Source organism: Aethalodelphis obliquidens, unplaced genomic scaffold (assembly GCF_003676395.1).
Source record: "Aethalodelphis obliquidens isolate GAN/ISIS:26980383/991018 unplaced genomic scaffold, ASM367639v1 scaffold28, whole genome shotgun sequence".
NCBI classification, from domain to species: Eukaryota; Metazoa; Chordata; class Mammalia; order Artiodactyla; family Delphinidae; genus Aethalodelphis; species Aethalodelphis obliquidens.
Window position 1 is genome coordinate 14,237,029 of NW_020837972.1, and position 17,783 is coordinate 14,254,811.

At 46.2% G+C, this 17,783-nt stretch overlaps 1 protein-coding gene across 2 annotated transcripts in view; it reads left to right on the forward strand.

The window, feature by feature from the left end:
* The window catches only part of CCDC60 (coiled-coil domain containing 60), a 234,963-nt gene that overhangs the window by 19,908 nt on the left and 197,272 nt on the right, over positions 1 to 17,783 (forward strand). The window contains exons 2-3 of one of the 2 annotated variants that reach the window (XM_027124730.1): positions 2,674 to 2,909; positions 3,620 to 3,713. The exons of the other annotated variant lie outside the window; for it this stretch is intronic. The gene's annotated coding sequence lies outside the window, so the exon portion shown is untranslated. The remainder of the gene's footprint in view (positions 1 to 2,673; positions 2,910 to 3,619; positions 3,714 to 17,783) is intronic. 2 annotated transcript variants of the gene reach the window in all.

The window sequence follows — 17,783 nt, forward strand, 5'->3', positions numbered from 1 at the left end:
TCTCTCTCTCTCTCTCTCTCTCTCTCTCTCTCTCTCTCTCAGGGCTGTCCTCTAGAATCTGTTTTGTTTGCACCCAAGGAAGCAGGGGGAGGTTCACTGGGGATACAGAGGGAGAACAGGGCCAGGGATCTGGTCCCCAACTGAGCCCAAGTCCTCTGGCAAGAGGAAGTGAGGGCCAGAAGCTGACGGAAGCATCGATGAAGTCTTCATGCCCGGGGGCACACAAGCAAACCGGTGTGAGGCCTTGGCCTGTCTCCTCACCACTGCATGGCCCATGGTCCCATCCTGCTTCCCCAAGACCGGAAGGTCGGGGGACACAGGGAGGTGATTCCCTGGCATGGACACTGTGTCCTAATGAGCACCGTGGTGATGGTATCACCACTCCCAGGGGTGCAGTGACTGAGGACACGTGAAACCCGAACAGGAGAACAGCCTGACGCCAGGTGGTGAGTGCATCTGTCTTGGGGGCTTCTGGGCACAGGTGAGAGGACACGTGGTGGGACGAGACAGGGTGTTGGAAGTATCCTACAGAAGTAGGCTTGGCCTCGGGACAGCTCAAGTTGGTTATAGAGTCCCAGCCCTTCTCACCAGCCCCACTGCTACTGTCTGGTCTGAGCCACCATCATCGGTCACCCAGATCCTTACGGCAGCCTCCTAACTGGTCCCCTGCTGCCTCCCCTGCCTCCCACAGACTGTTCTCAACACAGCAGCCAGAGTTGTTGTTGAAACTCGTCAGATGAAGTTACTTCCCTGCTTGATACTCTGTAATGGATCACCATTTCACTCGGAAGAAAAGCCAAAATCCTTACAATGCCATGAGGCTCACGGGATCCAACACCTGTGCCTGTTCTGCCCCACCTCCCGCCACTGTCTGCCTAACTCCCTATGCTCCTGGATGCTGGCTTCCTTTCTACTCCCCAAAAATGCCAGACACGCTCCCACCTCAGGGCCTTTGCACTTGCTGCTCTCTTTCTGTTATACTCTATCCAAAATATGCACATGGCTCACTTTGCACCTGTGATACTGTGGTTTATAATAAAAAATACATATTTGGTCTTTCTATTTCCAACACAGCTAAAAACCCTCAGAATTTAAGTGATGAAATCAACAAAGGTGTCTTTTGTTACGTTAAGGAGGTGGCTTGAACCCCACCTACGGATGGGAGCTGGTTGCCAGGAAAAACCAATCCTGTAATTAGAGGGTTGAAACTTTCAGTCCTGCCACTCAGCCTCCGGGAGAGTTGCTGGAGGTTGAATCAATTGCCAACAGCCAGTGAGTCCTGCAATTATTCCTAGGTAATGAAGCCTCCAGAAAACCCAAAAGGATGGGGTTCAGAGAGCTTCCAGGTTGGAGAACACACGGGGATGCCGGGAGGGCGGTGCAGCCGGAGAGGGTGTGGATACTCCGCGCCCTGAGTGTCTCTTCCACCTGGCGGTTCCTGAGTTATGTCCTTTCATAATAAACCAGTGATCTAGTAAGTAACATGCTTCTGAGTTCTGTGAGCCGCTCTAGCAAATACGTTGAACCGGAGGAGGAAGGTGTGGGAACCTTTGATTAACAGTCCGCGGGTCACAGGCGCAGGTAGCCCAGGCTTTTGGCTGGCATCTGAAGTGGGGTTGGGGGTCTTGTAGGCCTGAACTCTGCAATTGCAACCCTGTGGAATCTGATGCTATTTCCCAGGCCTTGAGTCAGCAGACACCCTGCTGACATCTGAGAACCGCTTAGTGTGGTGTGGGAAGCCCCTCCACTCACCCACCCACCTCTGCTGGAATCAACACAGGAACTTTTAACCAGTGACCTTTTTCAGGTCATCGCTTAAATGTCTCCTTTTCAGAAAGGCTTTTCCTGACCACTCTTCTTAAAATTCAACCTCACCCTACCCCTACACGCGCCACCTCCACCCCAGGCTCTATTTCCCTCACAGCATCCCTCACCACCTGACTACTAGATGTAATTGCCTGTCATTGTTGGCCGACCCTCAGCCCAGGAGAACGACAGCTCCACGAGGGCAGGGAGTGTGGTCTGCTGGTCTGTCTGCTTTTCTGCCGTATCCCCGGTGCCTGGAACAGTGCCTGCCATACGCTAGGTGCTCGGTGAACGTTTGTTGAGTGAATGAGTGAATGTATGCATGAATACAGAAAGCGTGACCTTTTCATCACCCACAGGTGGATGAGGCCTGACACACATGAGCTAATGGCATCATGAGCATTAACTGAGCTCGGGTGTGTAAAGTGCCCACAGCATACAGTAGGCACTCAATTCACAGCAGCTATTATTATTGTTGCCGTTGTTGTTGCTGTCAGTCTTCTCAGCTCTAAACCTCTCTTCCTCCCTCTCTGATCGCTCGCAGTTTTTGCCCCGTATTCCCAGCCTCCCCTTAACCGCTGGGTTGGTTCCTACTGGGTCTCCTCTCCTTGTTTATCATTTCCTATCTGTCCCTCGATTGTCCTGTCTTCCTGCTTGTCAGGGGAGCAGTGAAATCCGGCAGGCGTCTGGGACCTCATTCTGTCTCTCCACGGAGTCAGTCTCACTTCCTGGAAAGGCAAATCATCATGAACTGCTTCCTCCCTGGACCAAAAACCAAAAGCATCCTTGACAACAATGTACCAGTTCTGGCTGCCGACAGACCTTTTCAGGTGGGACGAGCTTCCAATCAATTCTCATTTCTTCCAGGTGAGAGAGAGAAGCTGTTGGGTGACCCAGCGGGCCCGTGAACCTCCCACCAGAAATCACTTCGGCTTCTACTTTTCTGCTTAGCTGAGCTGCCAGCTTCTCTGCAAATTCAGCTCTTTCTCCAAATGATTCGCAGAAACAAACGCTCCTCAAAGGCAGAGGAAGGTCTACCCCTGTGAGCTGGCATCTGGTGCCAGAGTGGCACTCACTAAAGTAAAAACAAGAAAGTAATGATGGTAATAATAATAAATTCTTATATTTATTTAAAAAATAATATAAATTTATATATTTAAATATATTTAAATATATTAAAAAAAATATATTTAAAAAAAATATATTTAAAAAAAATATAAATATATTTATATATTTATAAGCACTAACCAGGTGCCAGGCCCTAGACAGATATGGTAGCTTATTTAACCCTTACCACAACTCTGTCTGGTAGATACTTGCCCACTTTACGGAGGAGGAAAACGAGGCACAGAAAGGTTAAGTAACTTGCCCAAGTTCACACCACTGGTGAGTGGAAAAGCCAGGATTTCAACTCAGGCCATCGGGCTCCAATTATTGAATAGCTACCACCTGGCCACACACTGCTGGGTGCTGGGAATATAGAAAAGGAACAACAGAAAACACAGCCCCTGCCTTGATGGAGCTGAGGGGTCGATCAGGGCATGGGGGCACTGAACCATTAAATGTACAAATCAGTGTCTAGCTACAGGTTACAATAATACCAGGAAGGGAAAAGAGCATGACAATCCCTTTGGGCTTCCCTTTGATATATTTGCAATTTCACCAGGACCCACTGGTACCTTTTAGACCCTGGAAGCCAAGTGGCTGTTGTTTCTTGGGTACCTGCTCTGTGCCAGGTACTAAACAGCATGACTTATGCCCAGACTCCCTTCAGTCATTACTGAGAGGGGACTATTTTCATTCCCTCTGACAGGTGGAACACCGAGACTCAAAGAGGTCAAGGGACTTGGTCAAGAGACTCACTTGAGGTCCTCTGACAGCGACAGGCAGAGCCGGGACTGAACGCAGTGAGTCCTATTCTATCTTCCATATGAAAGATCCGATTTCTCAACCTCAGCACCATTGACGTTTTCGGTCGGATAATTGTTATGGGCTGTCCTGTGCATTCTAGGATGTGGGACAGCATCCCTGGCCTCCACCCACTAGGTGCTGGTAGCGCCCCCTCCCTCCCCAGTCCTGACAACCAAAAATGCCTCTGGGCATTTCCCAGTGTCCCCTTTGGGAAGGTGGGAACCATTCCTATTTAAAAACCGCTGCTATAAACCTCCATCCCCACCCCGCAGACTGCGCCTTACTCACCTCTGACAACTAACACCAGGGGCTCAACTAAAGTTTGTTAAATGAGAGGATGGAATAAAGGAAGGGAGGAAGAAAGGGAAGGGAGGAGGAAGGAAGTCTGTAGATAAATCAACCCGAATTGATTTTGTAACTCAAATTCTATTTAAAGTACTGGGAATTAGGGTTTCAAAGAAACTTGTGATAAGTTCTGTGTGAAATGAACAGTCTTTCTGTGATATGATTCAATGTTACACATACAACCACACACAGCCACAAGCACTCATGAGCACACACACACACACACACACACACACACACACACACAAAGTAAAAATGTCCCGCGGGTTTGGCTTTTCTACCTTAAGTTGACCTAGAGACCGCCACCCAAAACGGGGTTAGCCAAGCAGCGCTTGTTTCTTCCCAGAGGGAATTCAATTACCCATCTGGCAAAACACCCCAGAGGCTCCTCCAAGCTTCTTCACGGCACAATATTTATCAGCGATTGATTATTAGGACCAAGAGGGTCCCAGTTGGCCTGGGATAAGCTTCTTGCTGCCCACGTCCTCCCATCTCTAGTTCTGCCGGAAGTAGCTGGTAATACCGTAATCCCCTCAGCTCACCATGTCCCCAGACTCGGGAACAGCCTTTCCGTTTGTCCATTTCAATCAACAGAAGCACCGGTGTTTCTAGAGCAGATGTTTCCTGTTGGTACTTTCTGTGTCCTGAGCAGGTGGCCCTGTTAAAGCCTCTCACTCAAGGCTTTCATTCCTGGATATGAGTGACGGGCGACAGGGAAGGGGGCTCTGACATCAAATCCAGGCAGGACAGACTTTTCCAACCTAGCAGCTTCCACGTGCTTCCAGAGGAGACCAGGATGTGTCCTTGTATCGGGTGCCTGGTAGAGTGTAGCATGTGAGAGTCGCACATGGAAGGGCCTCCAGCACTTATTAGTTGAGTGACTGTGAGATGATGGAAAACAGAGGTATTGGTCTCTGCTCCATGGTTCCTGGCACAGAGCTCCTGAAACCCTCATAATGTCCTAAGTGATAACACTGGGAACATCTTCTGTTCTAATGAGGCAACTCTGGGTGGGCACTGCTCACCCAAAAGACCAAGCCGTTATTAGAAGCTTGGAATTTTCGGCCCCCAGTCCCTTCTCCAGAGGAGGGGGGCTGGCAGTGGGGTTAATGATTGATCATGCCTACGTGATGAAGCCAATACTATGGAATTTGGGGGAGCTTCAGGTTGGTGAACACATCCACGTAATGGAGCGACACACCCAGCTCCCGTGCTCAGGGCCCTCCAGACCTCGTCAACCTATGTGTCTGTTCATCTCTGTCCTTTATCATATCCTTTAATAAGCTGGTGAATGTGTTTTCCTGAGTTCTGTGAGCTGCTCTAGCAAATTAGGGTCATGGGAACCTCCGGTTAGTAGCCACGTCTGACAGAGGTTGTGAGGAATCTGGGGACCTACTACCTGGGATGGGAACAGTGGGTGGGACCGAGCCCTTAACCCATGGGATCGACTCTACTCCAGGTAGGTAGGGTTAGAATTGAGTTCAGTTGTAGGACACCCAGTGGGTGTCATGGAGAATTGCTTGGTGTGGGGAAAAAACCCACACACATTTGGTGACCGGAAGTGTCAGAAGTGAAGCGTCCTGTGTGAGTAGTTAAGAATACACCCAGGGGGCTTCCCTGGTGGCGCAGTGGTTGGGAGTCCGCCTGCCGATGCAGGGGACACGGGTTCGTGCTCCGGTCCGGGAAGATCCCACATGCTGCGGAGCGGCTGGGCCCGTGAGCCATGGCCACTGAGCCTGCGCGTCCGGAGCCTGTGCTCCGCAACGGGAGACGCCACAACAGTGAGAGGCCCGCGTACCGCAAAAAAAAAAAAAAAAAAAAAAAAGAAAGAATACAGCCAGGAGGGAAAGAGTAGTTTATTCTAATACAGTGGCTTTAGCTCTTGGAGTCACAGGGCCTTCCTTTGCGAAATAGAAATGCTACTCCACCTGCCTCATAGGGAGCTACATGTATTGTTGGCTAGTTTCAGGCTCTGTAGTAGTAGGTGAGTCATACATAAATGAATCGAAATCCTAGAAAAAGCAGTGTGACTGGGGAGGCGATAGTCACAGTGATTTGATATGTGACATAAAGAACTGAGTTGCTGACCTTAAACTGAGGTCAACTTGTTATATACAAGGGTGTGAGGCCAGGAATAAAAATAATGTGAACTTGCTTCTGTCTGGCTACTTCCTGTGAAATTGAAGGGAATTCGTATTTATCAGGACAATGCCAAGTTCAGTCTCATTTCCTTTATTATCTGATGTTTGGGCTCTTTGTTTTGATTGGGCACGGACAGGAAGTCACTGGCTCAGCGTAATGGTCACGAGTTTTCTGGTGTTTTGCTAAGAACAGAGCTGGTAGATACGTACGAATGGTAGTAGGAAAATCCTTCAGGTTTCTAGACAATGGTGTTGATGGTATAAGGTTTGAAACAAAAACCCTGAATTTATGTCTCATCCCACATGTCAGAATCCGTGTGTCATTTGGGCATGGCTCTTAACCTCTCCAGTCCACGATGTAACGGACACCGTAGTTTGCTTTTCCAGACCACCTCCCTCTTTCCCACCAAGAACACTCACTCACATTTTCCTGTGGATACCTTCCCCCCACCGCCACCATCTTTAGCTCTGTTGTTTTGGTGGAATTGATCCCACCCTCTGCTCTAGAATGGGCCCTGATTGGCTCAAACCAGTAAGTGCTTGTATCCATTGTCCATTGTGATTGGTTGAGGGATGGGCACCTGATCTAAGTCACACCAATAAGATATGAGGAGAGGTTTTCTGACGTTTCTGAGACAGACAAGTGCTCTGCCCTCCATGAGACCTGCCACAAGAACTCCTCTGCTTCCCTTTTGGGCTTTGTAATGTGAGGATATGGGAATAGGAGGCCACTATGGGTCAACCTGAGGATGAAGCGAACAAAGCAGCAGAATTATCCAGAAACAAAGCCAGAAACTTAATGACAGCACGGACCCCTGGATCAAACCATTCCTGAATCAGAACATTCCGGGGCAATTCAGTTATGTGAGCCAGCAATCTCACCACCCCCCATTTTCTTTTTTCCTAAAGCTAGTGTAGGTTGGATGTTCATTCTGTTGCTTGCAACCCAGATATTCCCAACCAGTACACTCTGTTTTCTCTGCCCTACTCCCTCTCCACGTTTCTAGAAGAATGAAACAAGGTAATAAGGCATGTGAAAATGATATGTAAAGTGTAAAGCACTGTACCAAGTAGATGTGGTGAAAATCAGAACAATTATTATCGCTGCCTCAAGGACTTCCTAGCTTAGAATAATCCAGTTGGTGCCAAGTGTAGACTATTTCCTTCTATTCCTCTGAAATATATTAGTTTCATTATGTTGAAATTATTAGATTATGCATTGATAATGGTGTTTAATGGGGCTAACAGTATTATTCTCCTGTAAACAGAAATGTATATAATTAATAACTCTGTTAAAGTTCCTGTTATTCACGGGTACAAATTACAGCCTCATCAATGTGAATCCAGTCTGTGTAGTCTGAGTGAGAATGGGCACTCAGTCCTCAAGGAGAGGAGTATGAGGCCTCAGCATCTTCACTGGCTTCCAGTTGGTAGCACTTGCTTGGAGAAAACAGGAGGTTATGTTCCAGCTCTGCCACTGAACTTCTCTGTGACCATGGACATGTCACTTAACCTCTCTGGGCCTCAGTTTTCCTGAATATAAAATGAGGAGGTTAGGGCTTCCCTGGTGGTGCAGTGGTTGAGAGTCCACTTGCTGATGCAGGGAACACGGGTTAGTGCCCTGGTCCGGGAGGATCCCACATGCCGCAGAGCGACTGGGCCCGTGAGCCGTGGTCGCTGAGCCATGCGCGTCCGGAGCCTGTGCTCCGCAATGGGAGAGGCCATAATAGTGAGAGGCCTGCGTACTGAAAAAAAAAAAAAAAAAAAAAATGAGGAGGTTAGACTTACTAGAGATTTTTAACTTTTGGTGAACACCTGTGAGAAACTGCTGACATTTGTGGGTCTTCTCCAGAGAAGTTCGCTTCTACATTTTATATATGGAATAGTTTATATATTATAGCAAAAGGCACATGGAAAACTCCATTTGCTTTTCCTTTTTCAGCAAGCAAAACAAACCTTAAAAATCCAGATTAAATGACCTCTTAAACTCTGTATTTTGAGTGTCCGTGATTCCATGATTTTTCAGAAGTAACAGCCATTTTGAGTTTTAGAAAGATTACTTAATTAAAATGTGGAAATCTGTTGGGCATGCATGTCAGTGGGGAGAGGTTAAAAGCAGGGAGTCAGCGAGGAAGCTATTGCAGTCATACTGGTAAGAGATGATGTGGTTCAAACAAGAATAATAAAATGAGATGGATTGGAGCCAGGATAGCTGGGAGACAGGGCTTGGTATAAATTAGATGTAGGAAAGGAATCCCAGGATTCTGGCTGTCACTTAGAATTAGATACAGCTGTGAGTAACAGGAAACCCAAAACTACAGTGGCTTACACAAGAAAGAAGAATCTTTGTCAGGTGAAAGGCATCTGGAGATAGGCAGTCCAGGGCTGTTTGGAAGCTCTTCAATATTTAGAGAACCTGGTTCTTTCCGTTTGTTCTACCATCCTGTCACATTTGTTCTAGCCTCAGGGTCCAACATGGCTGCAGGAGTTCCAGCCATCACACCTGCATTTCAGAGTATAAGAAGGAGAACAAGTGAAAGTACAAAATGGAGCCCCTTTAAAGAGATTTACTGGTAGCAAAGCTTCCACTTGTATCTTATCAGCTGGAACTCAGTCATGTAGCCACAGCTAGCTGTGAGGAGGCTGGGAAATGTAATGTAGTGTTTTCCTAGGCAGATTGCTCAAGATTCTGTTACTGAGAAGGGAGAATGATTATTCGGAGGCAACTAGCAAGTTTCTGTCACAGCTTCCACTTACAAAGAGACAAAGGAAGGTAGAGGGGTGGTGGAGGAGAGTCAGATTTAGGGAGGAAGGTAATGAATTCAGTTTGGGACATGCTGAGTTTGAGTGCCTGGGGGAACAGCTATGAGAGTTGTCTAACAGGTAGTTGAGTTTACAAGTATGAAACTCAGGGAAAAGGCTTGGGCCAGAGCTAAAGATTTGAGAGCCACTGTGATATGAAGGACATGTGGAATGAATCATCTCAAAACACAAATCTAATCATCTCAAACTCCCTTGCCATCTTTGAAATCGTTCTTTTCATAGCTTTCAAGATAAAGATGAAAATCCTTAATGTCATCTACACTGATTGTCATATTCTAGCCCTGACCCCCCCCCCCCAGCTTCCTGTAATACCACTCGCCCCTTTGCTCTCCCAACCCAGGACATGCACCTCCCTCTTCAAGGTCCTTGTGGGTGCTGGTCACTCTCTCCTCTCCATCTCTGCCTCTGGCACTCTACTATATTTCTTCTGTCGACCTTTACAAGCCTTATAATTTGGGGAGACTGGAATACTTACCCCATTTTACAGATGAGCATAACATTGGCTCAAAGGGGGAAGGAATATCTCTAAGGTCACACAACTAGTAAGTGGCAGAATCAGACATTAGAGCTGAAATTTTATGAGCAGCTGGTACCCTGTTCTCTCCACTGAGCACACCAGACTGCTACTATTGTGTGGCTCTCAACTGTCTAACAAGAAAGCACAGAAGAGGGGGTGGGGGGAAGCCCCAGACGCTCGAAGAGCTGACTCCAGTGGAAGGCTTATTAAATCAGTCTGGACGAAAGCCTGCCCCATCACTCCCTCTTCCCTCCCTCCCACCTTTTCTTCCCACTTCCCAGAGGAACTTGATTAATCCATTAGGTTTAACCTCTCTTTAACTTCCTGATTAGTTACATTTATAAACTCCATTTGTTTTTGCTTTCTCATCAAGCCAAACCAACACCCCCAGAAAAAAATAGGGCAATTTTCAGTGCCACTGATCTACTGCAATTTCTGAAAATCAGACCGAACTGAGGAGAGGCATGACTAGAATTTCAATTCTTCCTGTTCCCGTTGCAGTCATCTTTGCTGAAATGGGAGAGAAGTGTAACAGAGAAGAAAACTCAGTAACGGCAGGACCCCAGATTTGACCAAGGTGGCAAAATACCAAGCCTGTTAATAAAGCAGATTAATAAATTCTGTAGTTTCCATCTCCTGGTTGAGCAATAAAGCTGCAAAGTGAAATAACAAAACCCAAGAGATTATACCTTTTCATTGGCGAGGTAAAATACTCAGCGATGATACTGGCTCCCCTCCTTCTATTCCCTACCCACCCCCACCTCCAGTCTCTGGTCCAAACAACAGCTGGAGGGGATGCTTTAAAATTAAATTACTTTTTTATTTTGACAAAAATGAGACATGTGTATCGTTAAAAGCCAAACTTTATTATAAAAGTTATAACAAAATTTCAACAGTCCCCTCTGCCTCATTCTAAAATATCACTCCCCAGGCCTGCTCTGCCAAGGCAAATCCATGCGCTATTTGGGGATGTCTTTTCTGGTACTTACCTCCATATTTTAAGTAATGTACTAATACTGTTTTTTATTGGGTTGTCAATTGTAAGCATTATTTATTATGGAAGATAATTAATTCTCTTAATGACACCCCCCAGTTTCTTTCTCTTTCTACCTCTCTGCCCCCCACATGTTTCATAAAATATCTTCTATACAATATCTCAGTTTTTGTTTAAACCACTGTTCAGTGTTAACATTATTAGAACCATGTAAATTCAGTCCTTAGCTAAGTATTGCACTATGATTACATGTTCTTTATTTTCTAACCTTTTATTTTTCCTGGAGATAGTAATTGCCTCTTGTTTTTATTTGCTAAGTTCCCACCACTAGTTCTTCCTAAAACCTACAGCTGTGATACAGAAATCTTAGTACCATTTTTCCACATGCTCAAATGCAACATGTAATCTTTCACTTCCTCCCTCCCTTCCTTTCTCCCTTTCCTCCTCCTCTCTCTTTTGCTTTCTTTCCTTCCTTCCTCGCTTTACTTTCTTCTACTCTTCTTCCTCCTCTTCCTTCTCTTTCCCTGGACTCTCCATTCTCATCCTTCCAAAGGAACTGGTTTCTTTTCAAGCCCCTGCTGCATGGCTGTTGACTTGGTATTATCTTTTGTAATTATCCTGGGGCTTTAACTTCTCTCCTGAGTTGAATACCTAGATCCCCGCCACTTTTTTTGGATAACTCATTTGCTTTGCTGTAACCTTTAGGAGCTTTTTGAGAAAGGTACTTAGGAAATATTGAATACTTTGAAGATCTGAAAATGTCTTTCTTCCTTGATTGCCAATTTTCCTAGGTATACAATTCAAGATTGAAAATAGCGTTTACTATTAATTTTGAAGGCATTGATACTTTTACTTCAATCTTCCAATATTACTGTTAGATGATTGATACCATTCAGATTCCTTGGTATGTGACCTGTGCACATCCCGTAAAAGGTAGCAAAGACATTGTCAGAATAGACGAAAGGAGCAAGCCTGAAAGTGTGGACTTCATTCTCAATCATCTTCATTTCCTTGACGTTTTCTTCTTGTAGGTTCTTGGCATCTTGTGATCCATAAAACCTACCTGTTGGTGTCTGGAAACAGCTCCAGATGAATCAGGATACTTATAATATCTTGGTGTCAGGCTGATTTACACACAAACTTCTCAATTTCCTGTACCCAGTCATATTGCATGAATCTTAGGAATTTCAGCTCAGACTTTCTAACCTGCTAACAGTGGCCAACCCACGAGGCACAGCTTCTAAATTAGTGCTTCTCAAATTATCTATCGTGAAAGACATTCTTTTTCCCAATCCTTCCTAAGTCAGTACTTAGGGTCTACACTCTATGCGACAAGATCAGTCTTCTTATCACACACATGGATGCTGTAGAAATGTTCAGTTGCTCTGTAAGTTTCTAAATGCTTCCCCTTCATTTGTATTCTTGTCATGGCAAATAGCAAATAGTTCATGAACCAGAGTAGTCTCTCTCAGTGTTTTCTGCCATTCATGGATGGAGTGGACTTCCATCATGTGTCCATGCTGTCCCAGCATCTGTTTCCTCCCCTTACTCCTTCCCAATGGCTCTTAATTCTTATCTGGGGGCACATATTGCTCTGGGAAAGATGATACCATCTCTAGGTGCAGGTGTGGGATATGTTACCTAGGAGAAGCCAGTCAGAGCATTCCATCACTCTGGCCTTAGTGATTGATTCTAAGGTTGGCATGTGACCCCAAATGGTCATTGGCTAATTGGAGTGAATCTCAGAACATTTCCTTGGGATGCTGGGGAAAAGATACTCTCTTCCCCTGGCTTTGGGGTATGTGGGTTCTCGGGCAGCTAATTTTGCTACATGAGGCAAAGCCCTCCTGAGGGCAAAGACAGGAAGGATGGCAGATCTGAGGACATCGTAGAGAGGAGAAGTCACAGCCCAGATCACAGCATGAACCTTTGGACTAGGACGTGCCACAGCCCCCCTCATTTCTGAGTAAGACTTTTTTTGTTAAGCCAGTTTGAGATGGATTTTCTGTCCCTAATAACTGGGAAGTGGAGCCTTCCTTTCTGATTCCATGGTTGTGTGCATTTTTTCCAACAGTCACCTATTAAGCACCTACTATGTACCAAGCACTGTAGGGCTAGGAAGACTCCTCACAAAAGAGATTGTGAAATGAGTCCAGTGAGGGATGGGTGGCTGATATAGCTGGAAGCATCCATTGATAGCGTCTGGCTCACTTCAAGAGTCTTGTGTAACTCTAAGATAATAGGTAAAGCACAGATGTTTGCTATTTATTTGCAACTTATTAACTTTGCAATTTAAAAAAAAAAATAGAGCAATTTTAAGGTTACTGCTAGCAGGATAGCTTCGCTCCCTGAGCTGTATTACAACATCTGCTAATTTCACAATCTTTTCCATTTTCACATACCCTCTATTCATTTTTATTTTAATATATTTTTTAATTGATTCACTGCATAACTTAAGTGTTATTTCAAGAGTAAAGTAATAAATACCACTATAAATGGAAAACTAGTACTACTTGACATGAATAGAAGGTAGTTGTAGATTAAATACAGTGAAATTATACAGTGTTACAGAACTGAGTATGGTGACTTGATCAAGGCCCTGACCCAACGGACCCCTCTTTTGTGAAAGGGGAAATTAGGAAGTGTTCTAAAAGTGTTAAAGACGGGTTAGCACCAAAACTGAGACTTTCTCCTCGCTGTGTTTAAAAGGATTGAAAAGAAATTGAAAAAACAAAAATCAATTTCCCACCAAGCAATTCATTGTTATCTGATGCTGCCTCTGTGGACAACTGCAAATCATTCCCTTTGCACAAAATGTGGTATCCTTACCACTCTATGAGAAACACTATTCTGGCTAGATCCCAATTTATAGCTGAGAAAACTGCAGCCCAGAGAGGCAGGGGGACTTTCCCAAGGCTTCCTGATTCCCAGCCTGTTCAGCTCCCCAATACTGAATGATATTTGATTACTTTCATTGGATTCGTATTGTGATAACTTCTAATAATGGCAAGTGACTCTGGTTTTTAATTTCTGGTAATGATATCAGATTTCCTTTTTAACCTTTAGTTGCTGTTAGACCTTCTCATTGTTGAAACCAACTTGAATCAAGGGCCTTGGCAGTGCCGATGGCTCTTTGCCCACCTCTACCACCATTGCCATCTTACCCTCTCAAGCGAAGGCAACCACAGAATTTCCACCAACCTCTACTGCCCCATGCTGATGCCCCCAGAAGTGCCCCATGATTTGATTCTTCCCTCCCCAAGCCTGGAGAGGAAAATAGAAGTTGGGATGCAGAGATTCCTCTAAGGCAGGGTCTCTCAGTACTGACATTTGGGCTTGGATAATCCTTTATGGTGAGGGCTGTCCTGTACACTGTAGAATGCCACACAGCATCCCTGGTCTCTCCCCACCAGACACTGGAAGCACTCTTCCTCTAGCTGTGACAACAAAAATACTCCAGACATTGCCAAATGTGCCCTGGAAGCAAAGTCATCCTTGGTCAAGAGCCATAGGGTTCCCCTGCATGGCTCCAGAATTTCCCCATAAACTTGAAATACGGAGAATTTCTTTGCCATTGAAGTCGGGGTCATTGAAGGTCACTTTTTTTTTTTAAGACCAACATATTTTTCTAGGGCAAAAAAAAAAAAAAGGCAGTAATATCAACTCTCTACCAGTCATAAAGTTCTCTCCCTTTAGACAATTTATCTGCACTCTCCCAGGCAAAGGAAGCTTAAATGATAGCACCTTTGAGGGTTCCTCACCCCTGCCCACCAGCAGCTCCTGTCCCCACGCCCCTGACCAGGGCTGATAGGTGGGGCCTGCTGGAGGTGATATTTCATTTTCTCGGAACCCTTTGCATCTTGACTTTGGAAATTGAAAACTAGTGGAATTTTCATGCCTCCTCCTGGCATTTGGGGTCTGTTCATGGCAATAGTGTCAATGACTAAATGCTGTACCTGAGAAAGCTTGAGTAGGACTTAGGGTCCCAGAGAGCTGTCTACCCTTCTTAAGGGAATCGATATTAAAAATAGAGGTACCAGCAAAGTGTACCAAGGTATATCATGACTGATGAACAAATGAATGAGCATGTATATTTATCTATTCATTATACTATAAAATTATAATAAAATGCCAGTCTTACCTTGGGTTCCTCTAAAAATAAAGAGAATTTGAGGGTAAGGAGCTTATTTGGGAATGGTCCCAGGAAGCCTGGTGAGGGAGTGGGAAAATGAGCCAGAAAGGGAAGTCGGCAAATACAGGGTACATGATTGAGCCAGTTACTTCTAGGCAATGGTGTAGAACATGTTTTAATTTTGTCCCACTGAAGGGCAAGGCAGCTGGTGTCTGTACACCTATTCCTGTCCCTCACTGGTTGAGGGACACTCCTGAGATGTCACTCCCCGGGCACCTCCTGCCTCTTTGGAGGGGTACCAAGCACACTGCCATGGCCGGAGGCTATCCTCTGGCTGAGAGACACAGGAAGTCGTCAGAGTGTACAGGAAGTCACCCAAGCAGACGAGAAGTCATCAGAGCACACAGGAACAGTCTGCAGACTGTTCTAAATCTAAGGGGTCGGCCCAGGGGATAGGGACAGTCCCTAAAGCATCTCCCAATGGCATCTACCTGGGTCCAGCACAGGAGGCTGCAGAAGCCTGGAGGTTTTTACACCCGGACCATCACCCCAGTCCAGGCTGCGGTCTCTGGTGCTATTGTAACAGCTTCCTCCTCGTCTTCCTGTCTCCATTCATCCATTCTCTACCTGAGCAACCAGAGTGATCTTCCTAAAGCACAAACCTAGTTATTTCATTCCTCCTCCTAAGACCCTGCAGGACCTTTAACACAAAGCCCACACTTCCAGCAATCCAGTCTCACACACCTCTGTGGACTTGCTTTTCACCACTCCCACACCTTCTCCGTGGAGCTACCTGAAGTCCCCTAGCAGAGCATCTGTTAATTCCCAGGACTGCGCCAAGCACTGAAATGGAGGAGACAACATCGTATACTCCATGCCGTCAATGATATCACGGAGGTCTTTGGGGCAGTCTGTCAGGGTGGAAGTGAAGCCGAATCTGGCCTCTGTGCCCTGACGCCCAATTAAATCTCGGAGACAGAGTTTTGGATGAAGTAGAAAAGAATAGCTTTATTGCTTTGCCAGGCAAAGGGGGCCACAGCAGGCTAGTGCCCTCAAAACTGTATATCCCGACCTGGAGGGGGTAGTGAGGAGTTTTATAGTTAATGGTTCAAAGAGGGCGTGATCAGCTCATGGACATTTTTCTGATTGGTTGGTGATGAGGTAATTGGGAGTCAGCATCATTAACCTTCTGGTTCTAGCTGGTCTGGGGTCCAGTGCTTGTGGGCAGCGTGCAGTTAACTTCTTCCACCAGGTGAGGGTTTCAGTACCTGTAAAATAGCTCAAAGATACTGTTGTATCCCTTGATGGGGAACCAGGACCCTGCCCCAAGGCTACACTATAGTTTCTTTTGACAGTTTCTCTCTCCCATGTCTTGCATCCCCTCCCTTCCGTAGTTAACAACTGTTTGAACCTGCCGATTGGAACTCAAGGAAGGTCCTGGAGGCTGAATGAAGCCTATTTCCTGTAATCAAAGAAATGGGGGACACAGAAAGGATTTTGTGCCCAAGAGCCCCACAGAGTCCTGCTTGGTATCAGCAGGGGGCCAGGGAGACCAAGATGGAAACCAGGAATTCCAACGCTGGGTATGTCCAAGGAGCTACCATGGAAGGAACACATTACTCAAATGTAATCTACAAACAGAGCATTCAGTTTAGGATTAATCCCTTCTATCTGGAGTTACCTAACAAAGTCAGGGATGGGGCACAAGACTGCTATGTTTAAAAAGAGAGTCTCTCCTGATGGGTGCAACGGTTAGCAAGTGGCACGTGGACGGTGGCTGCACTGTGGGAAACCACGAGGGAAAAACGGAAGGTGCAGAGTTTTGCCTCCCTCTCCGCAGCCTCCGTGGCCCCAGGCAGCAGCATCTCCAGGGTCTGCTGCCCCAGCCCAGCCATCTTGGGCTCCTGGGAGCTCAGCAGAGGCATAGACCTTCAGCTGATTAACCTCAGAGATGGCAGGGCAACTTCAGGAGGCTGGAAGCAGAGGAAAAGCGGGGAGTGGGGAGGTGGATGGGTCTAATTATGCAGGAACCATTTTCTGTTTACATAAAAATATCTTGAGTAATCAGCAGTGATGAGCAAGTGGAGGAAAGATCCTGCCTGAGAGTCTGAGGATGTTATGATCAATTAAATACCATCGTTCAAAGCATTTGCAGAGGGGAATTTTAAGGTGGAACTGACTTTAATTTGGCAAAGAAAACTTGAAGTGCTTTTCCCTGGGACTCCAAAATACATACAGATCTGCCTAGCCTGTCACTAGCTCCATGTTCTCTGAGTGTTAGCACCTCTACGTTTTTAGGAGTAAAAAACCACTTCTTTAAGCGATGAGAGTGCAAGGTGCTTTGCAAATATTACTTCCAACCTCATGAAACCCCCATAAAGGTGGGCATTATAAACTCCACTCCACAGGTAAGGAAACTGAGGCTTCAAGAGCTGAAGCAGTCTCCCTAAGGTGACCAAGCGAGATGGAGACGTGGGGTCTGTTTTCACGGCTTTGCAAAGTTGGTGTGATTCTCGTGTCTTGTTTCCAAAGTCAAAGGCAGGGCTGGGGAGCTGCAAAGGCACCACTCCTCGGGAGGACAGAAGCTGAGATTGGTACAAGGATATTAAGTTCCCAGCCAGACTCCTTTTCCACCTTCGCTGCAAAGCCAGGCTGGACGCAGTGATCCACAGGCCCTTCCAAACTCCTGCAGCCTCAGTGGGTTTGGCCACGACCTTGTTAAGGAGAAGCAGACTTTCCGAGCAATGGATCCCGGAGCCACTTGCAAGCTGGGTGACCTTGAGAAGTTATTCAGCCTCACTGAGCGACAGTTTTCACGCATGTGAGTTGGCGGTGACATTTCCTCTGCAGAGTCAGTGCAGGATTCAGCGTGATGATGTGTATTGAGTGTTTGGTACAGAGGGGATGCTTATCAAAGTTAGACTTCTTCCTGTCCTTTCTCTGTCATCCTTCCCAGGTCAGCCCCAGGCTTGGGGTCCCTACCTCTTTCATGCAGTAACATCTGCCTCATGCAGCTGTGCTGTGTTCAGAATGGGTTCGGGTCTGTAAGCTGAGCACAGACACACACACACACACACACACGGCTCGTAGTAAGAACACAATGATAAGAATTAT